The sequence below is a fragment of the Mesoplodon densirostris genome, chromosome 3 (genome assembly GCF_025265405.1).
Source record: "Mesoplodon densirostris isolate mMesDen1 chromosome 3, mMesDen1 primary haplotype, whole genome shotgun sequence".
In the NCBI taxonomy this organism is placed as follows: domain Eukaryota; kingdom Metazoa; phylum Chordata; class Mammalia; order Artiodactyla; family Ziphiidae; genus Mesoplodon; species Mesoplodon densirostris.
Genome location: NC_082663.1, coordinates 150,613,518 through 150,633,115, shown reverse-complemented (window position 1 = coordinate 150,633,115; position 19,598 = coordinate 150,613,518). Strand labels below are relative to the sequence as shown.

General features: G+C 44.8%; 1 long non-coding RNA gene across 6 annotated transcripts in view; it reads left to right on the top strand.

The window, feature by feature from the left end:
• Nucleotides 1-19,598, top strand: part of LOC132487041 (uncharacterized) — a 43,264-nt gene that overhangs the window by 10,433 nt on the left and 13,233 nt on the right. For 5 of the 6 annotated variants that reach the window (XR_009531508.1, XR_009531506.1, XR_009531505.1 and 2 more), the window contains exon 2: nucleotides 9,433-9,515. This is a non-coding gene — a long non-coding RNA (uncharacterized LOC132487041). Of the gene's footprint in view, nucleotides 1-6,346; nucleotides 6,601-9,432; nucleotides 9,516-19,598 lie in introns of all 6 variants that reach the window. The other variant, XR_009531509.1, reaches the window with a different exon arrangement.

Below are 19,598 nucleotides of genomic sequence, written 5' to 3'. Positions count from 1 at the left end.
GTGTGGTCTGAAGTCAGGGAACCTGATTCCTCCAGCTCTGTTTTTCTTTTTCAAGATCGCTTTGGCTTTTTGGGATCCTTTGTGTTTCCATACAAATTTTAAAATTTTTGTTCTAGTTCTGTGAAAAATGTCATTGGTAATTTGATAGGGATTGCATTGAACCTATAGATTGCCTTGGGTAGTATGGTCATTCTAACAATATTGATTCTTCCAATCCAAGAACATGATATATCTCTCCATCTGTTTCTGTCCTCTTTGATTTCTTTCATCGGTATCTTATAGTTTTCAGAGTACAAATCTTTTGCTTCCTTAGGTAGGTTTATTCCTAGGTATTTTATTCTTTTTGATGCAGTGGTAAATGGGATTGTTTCCTTAATTTCTCTTTCTGCTATTTCATTGTTAGTGTATAGAAATGCAATTTCTATATATTAATTTTGTATCTCACAACTTTACCTAATTCATTAATGAGTTCTAGTAATTCTCTGGTGGCAGTCTTTAGGATTTTGTACACACAGTATCATGTAGTCTGCAAACAGTGACAGTTTTACTTCTACTTCTTTTCTAATTTGCACTACTTTTATTACTTTGTCTTCTCTGATTGCTGTGGCTAGGAATTCCAAAACTATGTCGAATAAAAGTGGTGAGAGTGGGCATCCTTGTCTTGTTCCTTATTTAGAGGAAATGCTTTCAGCTTTTCACCATTGAGTATGATGTTAGCTATGGGTTTGTCATATATGGCCTTTATTATATTGAGATATAGTCCCTCTGTGCCCACTTTCTGGAGAGTTTTTATCATAAATGGATGTTGAATTTTATGAAGAGCTTTTTCTGCACCTCTTGAGGTGATCATATGGTTTTTATTCTTCAGTTTGTTAATGTGGTGTATCACATTGATTGATTTGTGGATATTGAAGAATCTTTGCATCCCTGGGATAAATCCTACTTGATCATGGTATATGATCCTTTTCATGTATTGTTGGAGTTGGTTTGCTAGTATTTTGTTGAGGATTCTTGCATCTATTTTTCATCAGTGATACTGGCCTGTAGTTTTATTTTTTTGTGATATATATATAATCTTAATTGGTTAAATTTTTTTAAAATTAATAAACCTTATCTTTTAGAGCAGTATTAGGTTTGTAGAAAATTTGAGCAGAAGATACAGAAAGTTCCCACATTCCCTTTGCCCACCACACACACACACACACACACACACACACACACACACACACACACAGAGTTTCCCTGCCTTGCATTCATGTGGTACATTTGTTACAATTGATGAGCTGATATTGATACATTATTACTTTTAACATTTTTTTATTGAAGTATAGTTGATTTACAATGTTGTGCCAGTCTCTGCTGTACAGTAAAGTGGCTCAGTTATACATGTATAGACATTTTCTTTTAATATTCTTTTCCATTATGTTTTATCACAGGATATTGAATATAGTTCCTGTGCTATACAGTAGGACCTTGTTGTTTATCCAGATACATTATTATTAACTAAAGTTCTTAGTTGACATTAGGTTTCACCCTTGGCTTTGTACAGTTCGGTGGTTTTCGACACATGTATAATGGCATGTGTCCATCATTATTGTATTATACAGAATAGGGTCACTGCCCTAAAAATCCTCTGTGCTCCACCTCTTCCTCCCTCCCTCCCCCAACCCCTGGAAACCACTGATTTTTTTTTAAGTTTTTTTTTTTTTTTTTTTTAATTTTTGGCCGCATTGGGTCTTCGATGCTGCGCATGGGCTTTCTCTAGTTGTGGCGAGCAGGGGCTACTCTTCATTGCAGTGTGCAGGCTTCTCATTGAGGTAGCTTCTCTTGTTGCTGAGCACGGGCTCTAGTCATGTGGGCTTCAGTAGTTGTGGCATGTGGGCTCAGTAGTTGTGGCTCACAGGTTCTAGAGTGCAGGCTCCGTAGTTGTGGCACATGGGCCTAGTTGCTCCGCGGCATGTGGAATCTTCCTGGACCAGGGCTTGAACCCATGTCCCCTGCATTGGCAGGTGGATTCTTTTTTTTTTTTTTGTGGTACTCAGGCCTCTCACTATTGTGGCCTCTCCCGTTGCGGAGCACAGGCTCTGGACACGCAGGCTCAGCGGCCATGGCTCACGGGCCCAGCCGCTCCGCGGCATGTGGGATCTTCCCGGACCGGGGCACGAACCTATGTCCCCTGCATCGGCAGGCAGACTCCCAACCACTGCGCCACCAGGGAAGCCCAGGCAGGTGGATTCTTAACCACTGCGCCACCAGGGAAGTCCAACCACTGATCTTTTTATTGTCTCCATAGTTTTGCCTTTTTCAGAATGTCCTAGAGTTGGAATCATAGTGTGTAGCCTTTTGAGATTGGCTTCTTTAACTTAGTAATATGCATTTGAGGTTTCTCCGTGTCTTTTTGTGGCTTGATGGCTCATTTCTCTTTATCACTGAATAACATTTCATTGTCTGGATGTACCATACTTTATCCATTTACCTACTGAAGGATATCTTGGTTGCTCCCAGTTTTGGTCAGTTACAAATAAGGCTCTAAACATCCATGTGCAAATTTTTGTGTGGATACAGGTTTTCAACTCCTTTGGATAAATATCAGGGAGTGCCATTGCTGGATCATATGGTGAGAGTATGTTTAGTTTTGTAAGAAATCACCAACCTGTGAAATCGCCAACCTTCCAGAGTGGCTGGACCACTTTGCATTCCCACCAGCAATGGATGAGAGTTCCTGTAGCTCCACATCCTTGTCAGCACTTGGTGGTGTCAGTGTTCTGGATTTTGACCATGCTCATAGATGTGCAGTGGTTTCTCATTTTAATTTGCATTTCCCTGATGACACAGGATGTAGAGCATCTTTTCGTATGCTCATTGGTATCTTCTTTGCTGAGGTGTCTGTTTAGTTCTTCTGCCCATTTTTAGATTGGGTCATTTGTTTCCTTATTGTTGAGTTTGAAGCATGCTTTTTGTATTTTCAACACAAGTCCTGTATCAGATATGTGTTTTGCAGATTTTTTTTCTCCCAGTCTGTGGCTTGTCTTCTCATTCTCTTAGCAGTGCCTGTCACAGGGCAGGAAGTCCAGCTTGTCAAACCTTTTTCTAAAAAAATGTTTATGTACTTATTTGGTTGCGCTGGGTCTTAGTTGTGGCACGTGGGCTCCTTAGTTGCGGCTCACTGTCTCCTTAATTGTGGCATGCGAACTCTCTCATGTTGCGACATGCATGTGAGATCTAGTTCCCTGATCAGGGATTGAACCGGGGCCCCCTGCATTGGGAGCGTGGAGTCTTAACCACCGCGCCACCAGGGAAGTCCCTATCAATCCTTTCTTTCATGGATCGTGGGGGTGTTGAGGTTGCAGGTGGAAGTGCTGTGTCTCAGTCGCACGGGTGGGTACAGATCACATCTGGGAGAGCTCGGCTGGCGCCAGGGCCTTTCAGGTGGCCTGTGGGTGCCGGAAGAGAGACATAGCAGGAGGGAAGAGGGAGTCAGCTGAAAGTTTTAGTTTGAGATCAAAATGATCTGAGCGTGGGTGAGCGCTGAGGGGAAGGGCCCCTGGGCTGGGGCTGCCGTAACAAAGGACCACCAACTCAGATGGCATCAAACAAGAGGAGCTTATTAAGGTGTCGGCAGGTGTCTGAAGGCTCTGAAAGAGGATGCTTCCTGTCTCCTCCAGCTTCTGGTGGCCGGCAATCCCTTGGTGCTCCTTGGCTTGTAGACCATCACGCCAGTCTCTGCCAGCATCTTCATGTGGCCTTTTTTTTTTTTAATGTTTATTTTTTTATTTAGGCTGCACCGGGTCTTAGTTGTGGCATGTGGGATCTAGTTCCTGACCAGGGATCAAAGCTGGACCCCCTACATTGGGAGCGCAGAGTCTTATCCATTGGACCACCTGGGAAGTCCCTTCATATGGCCGTTTCCTTGTGTGTCTGTGTCGGGTTTCCCTCTTATAAGGTCACCAGTCATTAGATAAAGGCCCACCCTACTCCAGTATGACTTCATCTTAACTAATGAAATCTGCCATGACTTGTTTCCAAATAAAACCCACTTCTCAGGTGCCAGGGGTTGGGCTTTGAACATATCTTTTTGGAGGACACAATTTGACCTGCAGCAGAGGGGGGACCCTGGCAGGTGATGACAAGGCAGGAGCAGAGGCCATGGGAGTTGGGGGGAGGGTTAGGCGGTGAGGAGTCCAGGGTGTGGAGGACAGAGCGCTGGGAGTGTCCTTGTTGGGGACTTTGGGACCCTGAATGATGCAGATCTGAGGGTGCTAGGTAGCCCCAGAGGGAGAAGGGGAGTGAACGGGGGAGGGGGACATGATAGAGACCGGAGAGGAAGTTGGTGATGGCAATGGGGAGAGGATGACTTGGGGGGGGAGTGTGGGTAGCAGAAGTAGGCAGAAGAGCCTTTGGGAATGGACAAACTGTCCTGCTCACCAGGGGTGCCAGTCATTGTCCTGATTGCAAAGAGAGACTTAGGACCTAAGACAGAAGAGGCTGTGCAGTGGCAGCCAGGAGTGGGGCCCGAGGGAGCACTCTGTCCAGAGTTCTTTCAGTTCTGGGAACGTTCACCCCCTCTCTTCCCTTTGTTCTCCCACATGGCCAAATTTCCATGTCCATATGGAGTCTCACCTGTTTGCACCACTGCATAATTCCCTTGCATGGTCCTGATAAAGTTCATTCTACTCTCTGACACTTCAGTGCGGTATTTGGCCACTTTGAACTCTGTTGCTTTTATCATCCTTTTATATCCACGCTTAGTATCTGCTGTGGACTGAATGTGTCCCCCCAAGTTCATGCTGACTCCTACTCCCTCCCTTCTGTGGGATGGTGTTGGGAGATGGGGCCTTTGGGAGGTCATTAGTCATGAGGGTGGGGCCCCATGATGGGATTAGTGCCCAGTCTGTGGATTCTGTTATGGCAGCCTGAGCAGGCACTGAATTATTATGAAATTTACTGAACTCACCTGTGCTGAGTTTCCAGCCCATCTGGTGTGTCATCATTGCTCAGGGGTGGCATCTTTTATTATTAAAGATTGTGCCCTATCTTAAACTTGGGGTGGTTTTCATGGTAAGCCTCTTCCCCTGGGGTGGGGACCTGTTCGGGGCTGGCGTTAGTGACTGATGGCTCGGACAGGACCCAGAAACCACCATTCCCTGAGAGGCCACAGGGCCACGAAGGGGAACATTCTGGCATTGCTGCTGCTGAGCCCAGCAACAGTGGTATGGATGTTCTCACCAGACGGCAGCTTGCTGACTGGCACCCCGAGTGAGGTGAGTCCCTGGTCTTGGTGTGGGCACCTTCCCTCGGTGGGGATGCTGCATGGTCCTGCCAGAGGCTGGCCAGATGGAGGCCCAGGCAGCCAGCTGGCTGATGTCTGAGTTGGGCAGGGCATTTTCTGAGGGTGCAACTCCAGAAGCCCACTCGAAAGTTCATTTGCCCCCTTAAACAGCCGATCTCTCTGAGCTGGTCTCCTCCCATGCACATCGGGGATATTGTCACCCCTTCTGTGGGTTGTGCGGGTGGGCCCTGTGTGTGATGAGGCCACAGGTCTTTGGGGGTAGGAGTGTGGTGGCCTGGAGGACTTGGGGATGCGTGGGGTCACCTGGCCTCTGTCTCCCCAACTCCCTGCAGCCCTGCCCGCTCAGGATCTTGTCCTCTCCATGAGGGGAACCCAGTAGAAGATGGGATGTTTGCTGGGCTTCTGATGAGTTGGTTGTAAATGAATGAGTGGAAAATCCCTCCTCCTTCAGAAGGACTTTCCTTTTTCTTTTTTTAAGATTTTTTTCACATGGACCACTTTCTTTTAAAATAAATTTATTTATTTTTGGCTGTGTTGGGTCTTCGCTGCTGCGCATGGGCTTTCTCTAGTTGTGGCTCACGGGCTCTAGAGCGCCGGCTCAGCAGTTGTGGCGCATGGGCTTAGCTGCACCGCAGCATGTGGGATCTTCCCGGACCAGGGCTCGAACCCGTGTCCACTGCATTGGAAGGCGGATTCCCAGCCACTGCGCCACCGAGGAAGTCCTCACGTGGACCACTTTTAAAGTCTTTATTGAATTTGTTACACTATTGCTTCTGTTTTTATGTTTTTGTTTTTTGGCCGCGAGGCATGTGGGATCTTAGCTCCCAGACCAGGTATCGGACCCACACCCCCTGCACTGGAAGGCGCAGTCTTAACCACTGGACCTCCAGGGAAGTCCCAGGACTTTCCATTTTCTCAAGGGTGGACGCCTCTCCTTCCCAGCCTGGAGTCAGCAGCCATCCAAGGCTGGGCTCCGGTTTCCCTCAAGTCCCTGGGCCTCTTAGGGGCTGGAGGGGCTGCCCTGACACGCGGGGTCTCTCTCACACCTCTTTTTAGCCGACTAGTTGCTGCATGTCTTGAGGTCCTGTGGGGACACAGAAGGAGCTGTGAGGCCCCAACATCCCAAGAACTCGCGGTCCCCGTTGGGGGATGGTGACTTGTTCCCTGAGTGTTCACTCCGTGCCCTCAGTGGGCCTGGGCCTGTGTGGACCCGAGACAGGTCCGGGTGAGGTGGGACGAGCCCGTCTGACAGCAGAGCGCCACGTTCAGCCTCCAGACCTGCATCAGAGAGATTCTGGAACCTCCAGCTGGTAGGTGATCACCGTCAGGCACCCACAGTGCCGGCCAGGTTGGAGGGCGGGCTCAGAACAACGCTGCGTGTGCTGGTTCCCCTCCTCAGCCAGCTCCGTAAGCGTGTGGGGTGGCGTAGGACTCAGGAGTGTTTGAGGGTGTGGCCGTGAACTTCATCCCGAGGGGTGGGTGTTGCCGAATCCTTCCCAAAGGAATGTCCACGGAGAAATAATGCTGGAGACCTGGCCTTGCTTGGTAACACTGTCCATGCCTCCATGTTCCCTGGGCCAGGGCTCCCCGGCACTGCTGACATGGGGGCCATCCTGGGCGCTGTGGGGTTTGGAGTGGCATCCCTGGCCCCGCCCCCTTGATGCCGGGAGCCCCCCAGTGGTAACAATCTCAGAGGTCGCCAGACATGTCCGTGTGTCCAGGGGCAAGCTCACCTGGGTGAGAACAGGCAGGTTCACACCTTAAGGCAAGGTGTGTTTATTTGGCTTCTGCTCTTGCTGGAGTGTTCCCCGGATTCGGGAGCCGTGGCAACAGCACTGGGACCTGCCCTCAGTGAAGAGCCCTCCCCAGGCGGCCACGTTTCCCCAGCAGTGACTCGACCTCCTGTTTCCTGATCCCCTTGGCGTGCAGGGTGAGGGCGGCTGGGGGATCCGGTCCCATGAAAACCATCACCTGTGTCCACAGACATTTGGGTCCCTGTTGGCAGTTCTAGGGTCAGATTTGCCTATCCTCGGAGCCCTGGAGATGGCAGAATCGTCTCCAGTCTGAGGGAAGGATTTGTAGTTCGGGGTTGTGTCCTCCTACACCTTCCATCCCGCATCTTCCTGTGCGATCAGGAAGCCCCACAGACCTCCCAGGATCTCCCAGTGGGACCAAGAAGAGTCAGGGACTCTGGATGGAAAAATTCTCCAGGGCACCTGGAGAAAAAACTAAATTAAACTAAAAAAAAAAAAAAAGTATTTGTCATTTCTACCCTTTGTTACCAACATCAGCAGACCCCTTGGAGGTCAACACCAGCCCTGTTCTCTATCCAGTGGTGGATGCTGCTTCCCCACATTTCCCTTCACATTTTGGGGCCCATGTTTTAAGATATCTCTATGGGGTTTGCCTGGTTTTACTCACCTTTGTCCAGCCATTTCTTTCTTTCTTTCTAACATGTTAAAATTGAGATATAATTCACATACAATAAAAGTCACCATTTTAAACTGTCCAATTCACTTGTTTATAGTATATTCACAGGGTTGTGCAGCCATCACCACTATCTAGTTCAAGAACATTCTCATCACCCCCAAAACAAGACCCCCTGCCCATTAGTAGTCGGTCCCCACCCTCCTTCCCCAGCCCCTGACAACCACAGATGCACTCTCTGTAGATATGCCTGTTCTGGATGGGTTTTTTTTTTAATTTTTAAAAATTATTTTTATTTTATTATTATTATTTTTGGTTGTATTGGGTCTTCGTTGCTGCGCATGGGCTTTCCCTAGTTGTGGCAAGCAGGGGCTACTCTTCATTATGGTGCACGGACTGCTCATTGCAGTGGATTCTTTAGTTGTGGTGCACAGGCTCTAGGCGCGCAGGCTTCGGTAGTTGCAGCACGCAGGCTCAGTAGTTGTGGCATGTGGGCTCAGTGGTTGTGGTGCATGGGCTTAGTTGCTCCGCGGCATGTGGGATCTTCCCGGACCAGGGATCAAACCCATGTCCCCTGCGTTGGCAGGTGGAATCTTAACCACTGCGCCACTAGGGAAGTCTTTTCTGGATGTTTTACGTCAGTTGAATCACACTCTGTGTGTCCTCCTGTGTCTGGCTTCTCTCACTGAGCATCGTGTTCTCAAGGTCCATCCATGTTGTAGTGAGTGTCAGTGCTTTTCTCCTTTTCATGGCTGAGTTTGTATGCATGGACACATAGTGTTTATCTGTTCACCAACTGATGGACATTTGGGTTGTTTCTACTTTTTGGCTGTTGTGAATCATGCTGATGTGAACATTTGGGTACAAGTTTTTGTGTGGACATCTGTTTTCATTTCTCTTGTAACTCCATGTTTAACTTCTTGGGGAACTTCCAAACTTTTCCACAGTGGCTGCACAGTTTAACATTCCCACCAGCAGTGCATGAGGTCCACCTTCTCCACATCCTCGCCAACACTCTTTTGTATGAGTTTTTGTTTTCGGCCATGCTGTGCAGCATGGGATCAAATCTGCACCCCCTGCAGTGGAAGCATGGAGTCTTAACCACTGGATCACCAGGGAAGTCCCTGTATGAGTATTCTTTTTTTTTTTAATAAATAAATTAATTTATTTAGTTTTGGCTGCATTGGGTCTTTGTTGCTACGTGTGGGTTTTCTCTGGTTGCAGCGAGCGGGGGCTACTCTTCGTTGGTGGTGTGTGGGCTTCTTATTGAGGTGGCTTCGTTGTTGCCAAGCACAGGCTCTAGGCGCATGGGCTTCAGTAATTGCAGCTCGTGAGCTCTAGAGCACAGGGTCAGTAGTTTTGGCACACGGGCTTAGTTGCTCCGTGGCATGTGGGATCTTCCTGGACCAGGGATCAAACCTGTGTCCCCTGCATTGGCAGGCAGATTCTTAACCACTGAGCCACCAGGGAAGTCCCTGTATGAGTCTTCTTGATCCTACTTTGTGTGAAGTGGTATCATTGTCGTTTTGATTTACATTTCCCTGTTAAGTAGTGATGTTGAGCATCTTTTCATCTGCTTATTAGCCATTTATATGTCTTATTTGGAGAAATGTGTATTAAAATCCTCTGTCCATTTTTAATTGTTTTCTTTTTATTGTTCAGTGTCACTCTCTTTTTCTAAGACTTTAGTAATTTTTTTGTCCATTTTATTGTAGACTGGAGGACTCAGCTTACAACCAAGGAGTCAACTTCGAAACAGGATATTTTTGGAGAAAAGACATTTGAGGGCATAAAAATGGTAAGATTCTGGAGGGATAGCTACTGGTCCTTTGCTCTTGGTAAAGTCAGTTGGGATCAGGAGAGAAATGTGAGGCAAATGACTTTTATTCAAGACAAAATTGTATCTCTGGGGAAAGTCTTTGAAAAGTATGAATCAGGAGAAAACTAATGCAAACTTTTTCTGCCTAAAGCCAGTTGGCAAATGTTTTTGGTTTTGAGGTCCATGGGTTTTCTATGACAACACCTGGCCTCTGCTGTTCAGGCAATAAAGGAAGGAACGTGTCCGTGTTCCAGTAACCCCCTTTTTCCCTCCCAGTAATCCTTTATTTACATGGGGTTGGATTTGGCCGGCAGGCCAGAGTTTGCCGGCCCCACCCTAAACCTAACTCAAAAGTTTTTTTTCTGGAACATTCCCAGAAGTAAACATTTCCACAGATGTTCCTCAGTTGGAGTGAGTGTTTGAAGGAGAATTCAGAATTATTAAACAGGGATCCAAAACCCACTTCCTGTAATCTGCCTCAAGAGAGCCACAAATGTGATGGAGTCTCTGGCAATAAGTTCACCCTCCTCGCTTCACACACACTTACTAAGGACCCAGGCCCCTCTCACACTCGCTCACACTTGCCCAGAACCAGAGACTATGCGTCTGTGATCACGGCCGGGCTTGTGCTGGGGAAGGCCCTATGTGGCAGAAGAGCCTCCAGGAGGAGCCTGGATGTGATGCGGCACAAGCACCGGCAGGAAACTTGGGAAGTCTGTCATCCTTCCGGAAGCACGTGAGAACCCACCGGGGGAGGCCCTGCAAGGATGCCCAGTGCTCAGAGCCTTCAGCCCACACAAAACATATTAATAGTCCTACAGTGAGATGTAGAAAGAGTCATCCTAAGTGGGATAAATAATACTACAAAGCGGTGTACAAAAGTTGAGGTCAGATTTTCCCAAAAATTAATACAGAAATGATCTTCGTTACTGCAAAATGAGTTGCCAAAATTACACATTCAAAGACTTGTGGATTTTGGAATTGCAGATAAGGGTCTGGGGAGCTCTATAAAATTTCTAAACCTGTATGCACCTAATAACTTGGCCTCAAAATACTGTAAGAAAAAAAAAGACAGAATTAAAGGAGAAAGTGCAAAATTCACAGTCAAAATGGGAGATTTAGGGCTTCCCTGGTGGCGCAGTGGTTGAGAGTCCGTCTGCCGATGCAGGGGATGTGGGTTCGTGCCCTGGTCCGGGAAGATCCCACATGCCGTGGAGCAGCTGGGCCCATGAGCCATGGCCGCTGAGCCTGCGCATCCGGAGCCTGTGCTCTGCAACGGGAGAGGCCACCACAGTGAGAGGCCTGCATACCGCAAAAAAAAAAAAAAGAGAGAGATTTAGGCTCAACTCTCTGAGTAAGAGTAAGTTCCAGCAGTTAAAAATTAGTTTCCACAGTTGTTTTTCAGGTTTTCTCATAGCTTGATCTAATGCACTTACGTAAAACTATTAAACCAACAATTAGAAAATACACAATTGTAATGAACCCACATGGAGAGTTAACGTTAAAGTAACAACATATTGGACGCATCAGGGATTGCAAGCATCCTTAAAACAATGGCTTCAAGAGGGATCTATAGGGCTTCCTTGGTGGCACAGTGGTTGAGAATCTGCCTGCTAATGCAGGGGACACAGGTTCGAGCCCTGGTCTGGGAGGATCCCACATGCCGCAGAGCAACTAGGCCCGTGAGCCACAACTACTGATCCTGCACGTCTGGAGTCTGTGCTCCGCAACAAGAGAGGCTGCCATAGTGAGAGGCCCGCTCACCGCGATGAAGAGTGGCCCCTAGGGGCTTCCCTGGTGGCGCAGTAGTTGAGAGTCCGCCTGGTGATGCAGGGGACACAGGTTCGTGCCCTGGTCCGGGAAGATCCCACATGCCACGGAGCGGCTGGGCCCGTGAACCATGGCCGCTGAGCCTGAGCGTCCGGAGCCTGTGCTCTGCAACGGGAGAGGCCGCAACAGTGAGAGGCCCGTGTACCGCAAAAAAAAAAAAAAAAAAAAAAAAGAGTGGCCCCTGCTTGCCACAACTAGAGAAAGCCCTTGCATAGAAACGAAGACGCAACACAGCAAAAATAAATAAATTAATTAATAAACTCCTACCCCCGACATCTTCAAAAAAAAAAAAACCGTATCTATAGGGACTTCCCTGGTGGTCCAGTGTGTAAGACGCCAGGCTCCCAATGCAGGGGACCTGGGTTTGATCCCTGGTCGGAGAACTAGAACCCGCATGCATGCTGCAACTAAGAGTTCACATGCCATGATGAAGAAGTCCGCATGCTGCAACTAAGAGTACACATGCTGCTGCGAAGATCCCACGTGCTGCAATGAAGACCTGGCTCAGCCAAAATAGATAAATAAATAATTTTTTTTTTTTAAAAGAGGGATCTGTGTAGTGACGAACAGCAGTGTGGGGACTTCCGTGGTGGCACAGTGGTTAAGAGTCCACCTGCCAGTGCTGGGACATGGGTTCGAGCCCTGGTCTGGGAAGATCCCACATGCCACGAAGCACCTAAGCCCGTGCACCACAACTACTGAGCCCGCGCTCTAGAGCCCATGAGCTACAACTACTGAGCCCATGTGCCACAACTACTGAAGCCTGCACGCCTAAAGCCCAAGCTCCGCAACAAGAGAAACCAATACAGTGAGGAGCCCACGAACCACAACAAAGAGTAGCCCCCACTCACTGCAACTAGAGAAAGCCTGCGCGCAGCAACGAAGACCCAACACAACCAAATAAATAAATAAAAATTAAAAACAAACAAAAAACAGCAGTGTGACCTGATTTTGGTGGCAGGTGCAAGAACCTACACATGTGGTAAAATGGCACAGGACTCCACACACAAATGTGTGCATGTGAAACTGGCGAAATCTGAATAAGGCCTTTGTATTGTACCAAAGCCAATCTCTTGGTTTTGACACCACACTGTAGTTACATAAGATGTTACCGCTGGGGGAAGCTGCGGAAAAAACACACGAGAGGTCTCTGTACTATTACTGCATCTTCCATTGACAGATGAACAGATAAAGATATGGTACACATATACAATGGAATACTACTTGACCATAAAAAAGAATGAAATAATGCCATTTGCAGCAACATGGATGGACCTAGAGATTCTCATACTAAGTGAAGTAAGTCTGAAAGAGAAGGAAATACCCAATGATGTCACTCATATGTTGAGTCTAAAACAGGACAGAGATGTACTTACCTACGAACCAGAAACAGACTCGCAGACATAGAGAACAGACCTGTGGTTGCCAAGGGGGAGAGGGGATAGGGAAGGGCTGGACTGGGGGTTTGGGATTAGCAGATGCAGTCTATAATACATAGAATGGATAAACAACAGGTCTTACTATACAACACAGGGATCTATATTCAATGTACAGCAGTAACAATGTCCTGTGATAAACCATAATAGAAAAGAATAGGAAAAAGAATGTATATATACATTCCTTAACATGGGAAAGGAAATAGTCACCCAAGTCCAGGAAGCACAGAGTCCCATACAGGATAAACCCTAGGAAAAACACACCAAAGCACATATTATTCAAACTAACAAAAATTAAATTCAAAGAAAAAGTATTAAAAGCAGCGAGGGAAAAACAAAAAATAACATACAAAGGAATCCCCATAATGTTATCAGCTGATTTTTCAGCAGAAACTCTGCAGGCCAGAAGGGAGTGGCAGGATATACTTAAAGTGATGAAAGAGGAAAACCTACAACCAAGGTTACTCTACCAGCAAGGATCTCATTCAGATTCGATGGAGAAATCAAAAGCTTTTCAGACAAGCAAAAGCTAAGAGAATTCAGCACCACCAAACCAGCTTTACAACAAATGCTAAAGAAACTTCTCTAAGCAGGAAACACGAGAAGAAAAGGACCCACAAGAACATACCCAAAGGGACTTCCCTGGTGGCGCAATGGTTAAGAATCTGCCTGCCAATGCAGGGGACACAGGTTTGAGCCCTGGTCCGGGAAGATCCCACATGCCATGGAGCAACTAAGCCCGTGTGCCATAACTACTGAGCCTGTGCGCAACAACGACTGAAGTCTGCATGCCTAGAGCCTGTGCTCTGCAACAAGAGAAGCCACGACCATGAGAAGCCCATGTACCACAACGAAGAAGTTGCTGCAACTAGAGAAAGCCCGCACACAACAAAGAAGACCCAATGCAGCCAAAGATACATAAATTAAATAAATAAACAAACCCAAAACAATTAAGAAAATGGTAATAGGAACATACATATCGATAATAACCTTGAATGTAAATGGATTAAATGCCCCAAACAAAAAACACAGACTGGCTGAATGGATACAAAACAAGACCCATATATATGCTGTCTACAAAGAGACCCACTTCAGACCTAGGGACACATACAGACTGAAAGTGAAGGGATGGAAAAAGATATTCCATGCAAATGGAAATCAAAAGAAAGCTAGAGTAGCAATACTCGTATCAGATAAAGTAGACTTTAAAATAAAGACTGTTACAAGAGATAAGGAGGGACACTACATAATTATCAAAGGATCAAAGAAGAAGACATAAGAACTATAAATGTTTATGCACCCAATAAAGGAGCTCCTCAATACATAAGGCAAATGCTAACAACATGAAAGGAGAAATCGATAGTAACACATTAATAGTAGGGGACTTTAACACCCCACTTACACAAATAGATCATCCAAACAGAAAATAAACAAGGAAACACAAGCTTTAAATGACACAATAGACCAGATAGGTCTAATTGATATTTATAGAACATTCCACCCAAAAGTGGCAGAATACACTTTCTTCTCAAGGGCACACAGAACATTCTCCAGGATAGATCACATCTTGGGTCACAAATCAAGCCTTGGAAAATTTAAGAAAATTGAAATCATATCAAGCATCTTTTCTGACCACAACACTATGAGATTGGAAATCAATTACAGGAAAAAATACTGTAAAAAACACAAATACATGGAGGCTAAACAGTGTGCTACTAAATAACCAAGAGATCACTGAAGATATCAAAGAAAAAAATTTAAAAATACATAGAAACAAATGACAGTGAAAACATGATGACCCAGAACCTATGGGACGCAGCAAAAGCAGTTCTAAGAGGGAAGTTTATAGCAATTCAATCTCACCTCAAGAAACAAGAAAAATCTCAAACAATCTAACCCTACTCTTAAAACAACTAGAGAAAGAAGAACAAAGAAAACCCAAAGTCAGCAGAAGGAAAGCAATCATAAAGATCAGAGCAGAAATAAATGAAATGAAGAAAACAATAGCAAAGATCAATAAAACTAAAAGCTGGTTCTTTGAGAAAAACAAAATTGATAAACCCTTAGCTAGACTCATCAAGATAAAAAGGGTGAGGATGCAAATCAATAAAATCAGAACTGAAAAAGGAGAAATCACAACTGACACTGCAGAAATACAAAGGATTATAAGAGACTATTACAAACAACTATATGCCAATAAAATGGACAACCACGAAGAAATGGACAAATTCTTGGAAAGGTACAATTTTCCAAGACTGAACCAGGAAAGAATTAGAAAATATAAACAGACCTATCACAAGTAGTGAAATTGAGGCCATAATTAGAAACCTTCCAACAAACAAAAACCCAGGACCAGATGGCTTCACAGGCAAATTCTATCAAACATTTAGAGATGAGCTAACACCGATCCTTCTCAAACTCTTCCAAAAACTTGCAGAGGGAGAAACACTCTCAAATTCATTCTACAAAGCCACCATCACCCTGATACCAAAACCAAAAAAAGATATCACAAAAAAAGAAAATTATAGACCAGTATCACTGATGAACGTAGATGCAAAAATGCTGAACAAAATACTAGCGAACAGAATCCAACAGCACATCAAAAGGATCATACACCATGATCAACTGGGGTTTGTCCCAGGGATGCAAGGATTCTTCAATATGTGCAAATCAACCCATGTGATACATCACATTAACAAATTAAGGAATAAAAACCATATGATCATTTCAACAGATGCAGAAAAAGCTTTTGACAAAATACAACACCCATTTATGATAAAAACTCTCCAGAAAATGGGCATAGAGGGAACCTACCTCAACATAATAAAGGCCATATATGATAAACCCACAGCAAGCATCATACTCAATGGTGAGAAACTGAAAGCATTTCCACTAAGATCAGGAACAAGAAAAGGATGTCCACTCTTGCCACTCTTATTCAACATAGTTTTGGAAGTCCTAGCCACAGCAGTCAGAGAAGAAAAAGAAATAAAAGGAATACAAATTGGAAAAGAAGAAGTAAAACTGTCACTGTTTGCTGATGACATGATAGTGTACATAGAAAATCATAGAGATGCCACCAGAAAACTACTAGAACTAATGAATTTGGTAAGGTTGCAGGATACAAAATGCACAGAAATCTCTGGCATTCCTATACACCAACAATGAAAAATCAGAAAGAGAAATCAAGGAAACACTCCCATTTACCATTGCAAGAAAAAGAATAAAATACCTAGGAATAAACCTGCCTAAGGAGGTGAAAGAAATCAAAGATGACATAAGCAAATGGAGAAATATACCATGTTTTTGGATTGGAAGAATCAATATTGTGAAAATGACTGTAGTACCCAAAGCAATCTATAGATTCAGTGTAATTCCTATCAAACTACCAATGGCATTTTTAACAGAATTAGAACAAAAATCTTACAATTCGTATGGCAACACAAAAGACCCTGAATAGCCAAAGCAATCTTGAGAAAGAAAAACGGAGTTGGAGGAATCAGGCTCCCTGACCTCAAACTATACCACAAAGCTACAGTAATTAAGACAGTATGGTACTGGCTCAAAAACAGAAATATAGATCAATGGTACAGGATAGAATGCCAGAGATAGACCCATGCACATATGGGCACCTAATTTATGACAAAGGAGTCAAGAACATACAATGGAGAAAAGACAGCCTCTTCAATAAGTGCTGCTGGGGAAACTGAACAGCTACATGTAAAAGAATGAGATTAGAACACTACCTAACACCATACACAAAAATAAACTCCAAATGGATTAAAGACTTAAATGTAAGACCAGACACTATAAAACTCTTAGAGGAAAACATAGGAAAAACACTCTTTGACATAAACCACAGCAAGATCTTTTTTGACCCACCTCCTAGAATAATGGAAATAAAAACAAAAATAAACAAATGGGACTTAAAACCTTTTGCACAGCAAAGGAAGCCATAAACAAGACAAAAAGACAACCCTCAGAATGGGAGAAAATATTTGCAAATGAAACAACAGACAAAGGAGTAATTTCCAAAATATACAAACAGCTCATGGAGCTCAATATCAAAAAAATCCAGTTAAAAAATTGGGGGAAGACCTAAATAGACATTTCACCAAGAAAGACATACAGATGGCCAAGAGGCACATGAAAAGATGCTCAAGATCACTTATTACTAGAGAAATGCAAATCAAAACTACGATGAGGTATCACCTCACACTGGTTAGAATGGCTATTATCCAAAAATCTCAAAATAGTAAATGCTGGAAAGGGTGTGGTGAGAAGGGAACCCTCTTGCACTGTTGGTGGGAATGTAAATTGATACAGCCACTATGGAGAATAGTATGGAGGTTCCTTAAAAAACTAAAAATAGGGGCTTCCCTGGTGGCGCAGTGGTTGAGAGTCTGCCTGCTGATGCAGGGGACACAGGTTTGTGCCCTGGTCTGGGAAGATCCCACATGCCGCGGAGCGGCTGGGCCCGTGAGCCATGGCTGCTGAGCCTGCATGTCCGGAGCCTGTGCTCCGCAGCCGGAGAGGCCATGGCAGTGAGAGGCCCACGTACCACAAAAACAACAACAACAACAACAAAAGACTAAAAATAGAACTACCATGTGATCCAGCAATCCCACTGCTGGGCATATATGCTGAGAAGACCATAATTCAGAAAGCAACATGTACCACAATGTTCATTGCAGCACTATTTACAATAGCCAGGACGTGGAACCAACCTGAATGTCCATCAACAGATGCATGGATAAAGAGGATGTGGCACATATATACAATGAAATATTACTTAGCCATAAAAAGAAATGAAATTTAGTCATTTGTAGTGAGCTGGATGGACCTAGAGTGTCATACAGAGTGAAGTAAGTCAGAGAAAAACAAATACCGTATGCTAACGCATATATATGGAATCCAGGGAGAAAAAGTTGGAACTGATGTACCTAGTGACATGGCAGGAATAAAGAGGTAGACATAGAGAATGGACTTGAGGACATGGGGTGGGAGGGCAAAGCTGGGGCGAAGTGAGAGTAGCATCAACATATATACACTACTGAATGTAAAATAGATAGCTAGTGGGAAGCAGCCGCATAGCACAGGGAGATCGGCTCTGTGCTTTGCGATGATCTAGAGGGGTGGGATAGGGAGGATGGCACGGAAGCTCAAGAGGGAGGGGATGTGGGGACATGTGTATGCATATGGCTGATTTGCTTTGTTGTGCAACAGAAACTAACACAGTATTGTGAAGCAATTATACTCCAGTAAAGATCTATTAAAACAAAAAGATACATGTACCCCTATGTTCATAGCAGCACTATTTACATTATAGCAGCACTATTTACAGTAGCCAAGACATGGAAGCAACCTGCGTGTCCATCAACAGATGAATGGATAAAGAAATGCTACATATATAAAATGGACTACTACTCAGCCATAAAAAAGAATGAAATAATGCCATTTGCAGCAACATGGATGGACCTAGAGATGATCATACTAAGTAAGCCAGAAATGAACTTATTTACAAAACAGGAACAGACTCACAGACATAGAAAACAAACATGGTTATCAGAGGGGAAGGTGGGGAGAGATTAATTAGGAGTTTGGGATTAACAGATACTACTATATATAAAATAAAAAGTCCTACTGTATAGCACAGGGAACTATATTTAATATCTTGTAATACTCTATATGGAAAATAATCTGAAAAAGAATATATACATGTATAGATAGATAGATACATGTATAACTGAATCACTTTGCTGTACACCGGAAACTATCACAACATTGTAAACCAACTATACTTCAATAAATAAAAAGCTTTGTACTTCAGCACTTACATTTTGATCTATAATTCATCTCAAAATAATTTTTGTTTATAGTGTGAAATTGGATTAGAGTTTATTTTTATATGGATTTCCAGGTGTTGCAGAACGATTTCTACCTTGTATTGCCTTTTGGCAAAATTAATTGAACATATATGTAGGGTCTACCACTGGATTTTTAAATTCCATTTCATCCATCAATTCAACTATCTTAAAAAAATTTTTTTTAAATAAATTTATTTATTTTATTTATTTTTGGCTGCATTGGGTCTTCGTTGCTCTGCTTGGGCTTTCTCTAGTTGTGGCGAGCAGGGGGTACTCCTTGTTGCAGTGTGTGGTCTTTCCAGGTGGCTTCTCGTTGCAGAGCACGGGCTCTAGATGCGTGGGCTTCAGTAGTTGTGGGATGCGGGCTCAGTAGTTGTGGCTTGCAGGCTCTAGAGCGCAGGCTCAGTAGTTGTGGCGCCCGGGCTTAGCTGCTCCGCGGCATGTGGGATCTTCCCGGACCAGGGCTCGAACCCGTGTCCCCTGCATTGACAGGCAGATTCCCAACCACTGCGCCACCAGGGAAGCCCAATTCAACTATCTTTATGGCAATACAACACTGTCTTTTTTTTTTTTTTCTTTTCTTTTTGCGGTATGTGGGCCTCTCACTGTTGTGGCCTCTCCCGTTGCGGAGCACAGGCTCCGGATGCGCAGGCCCAGCGGCCATGGCTCACGGGCCCAGCCGCTCCGCGGCATATGGGATCCTCCCAGACCGGGGCACGAACCCGTATCCCCTGCATCGGCAGGCGGACTCTTAACCACTGCGCCACCAGGGAGGCCCTACAACACTGTCTTGATCACTAGATGTATTAGTTTGTTGGGGAAAACTAATTGGAAGTATTTAGGGATGTGACATTGCCTTCAATTTTGACTTAGATATAAATAGTAAATATGCACTGTCAATTGAGAAGGAATGCATGTACAACCTAAAA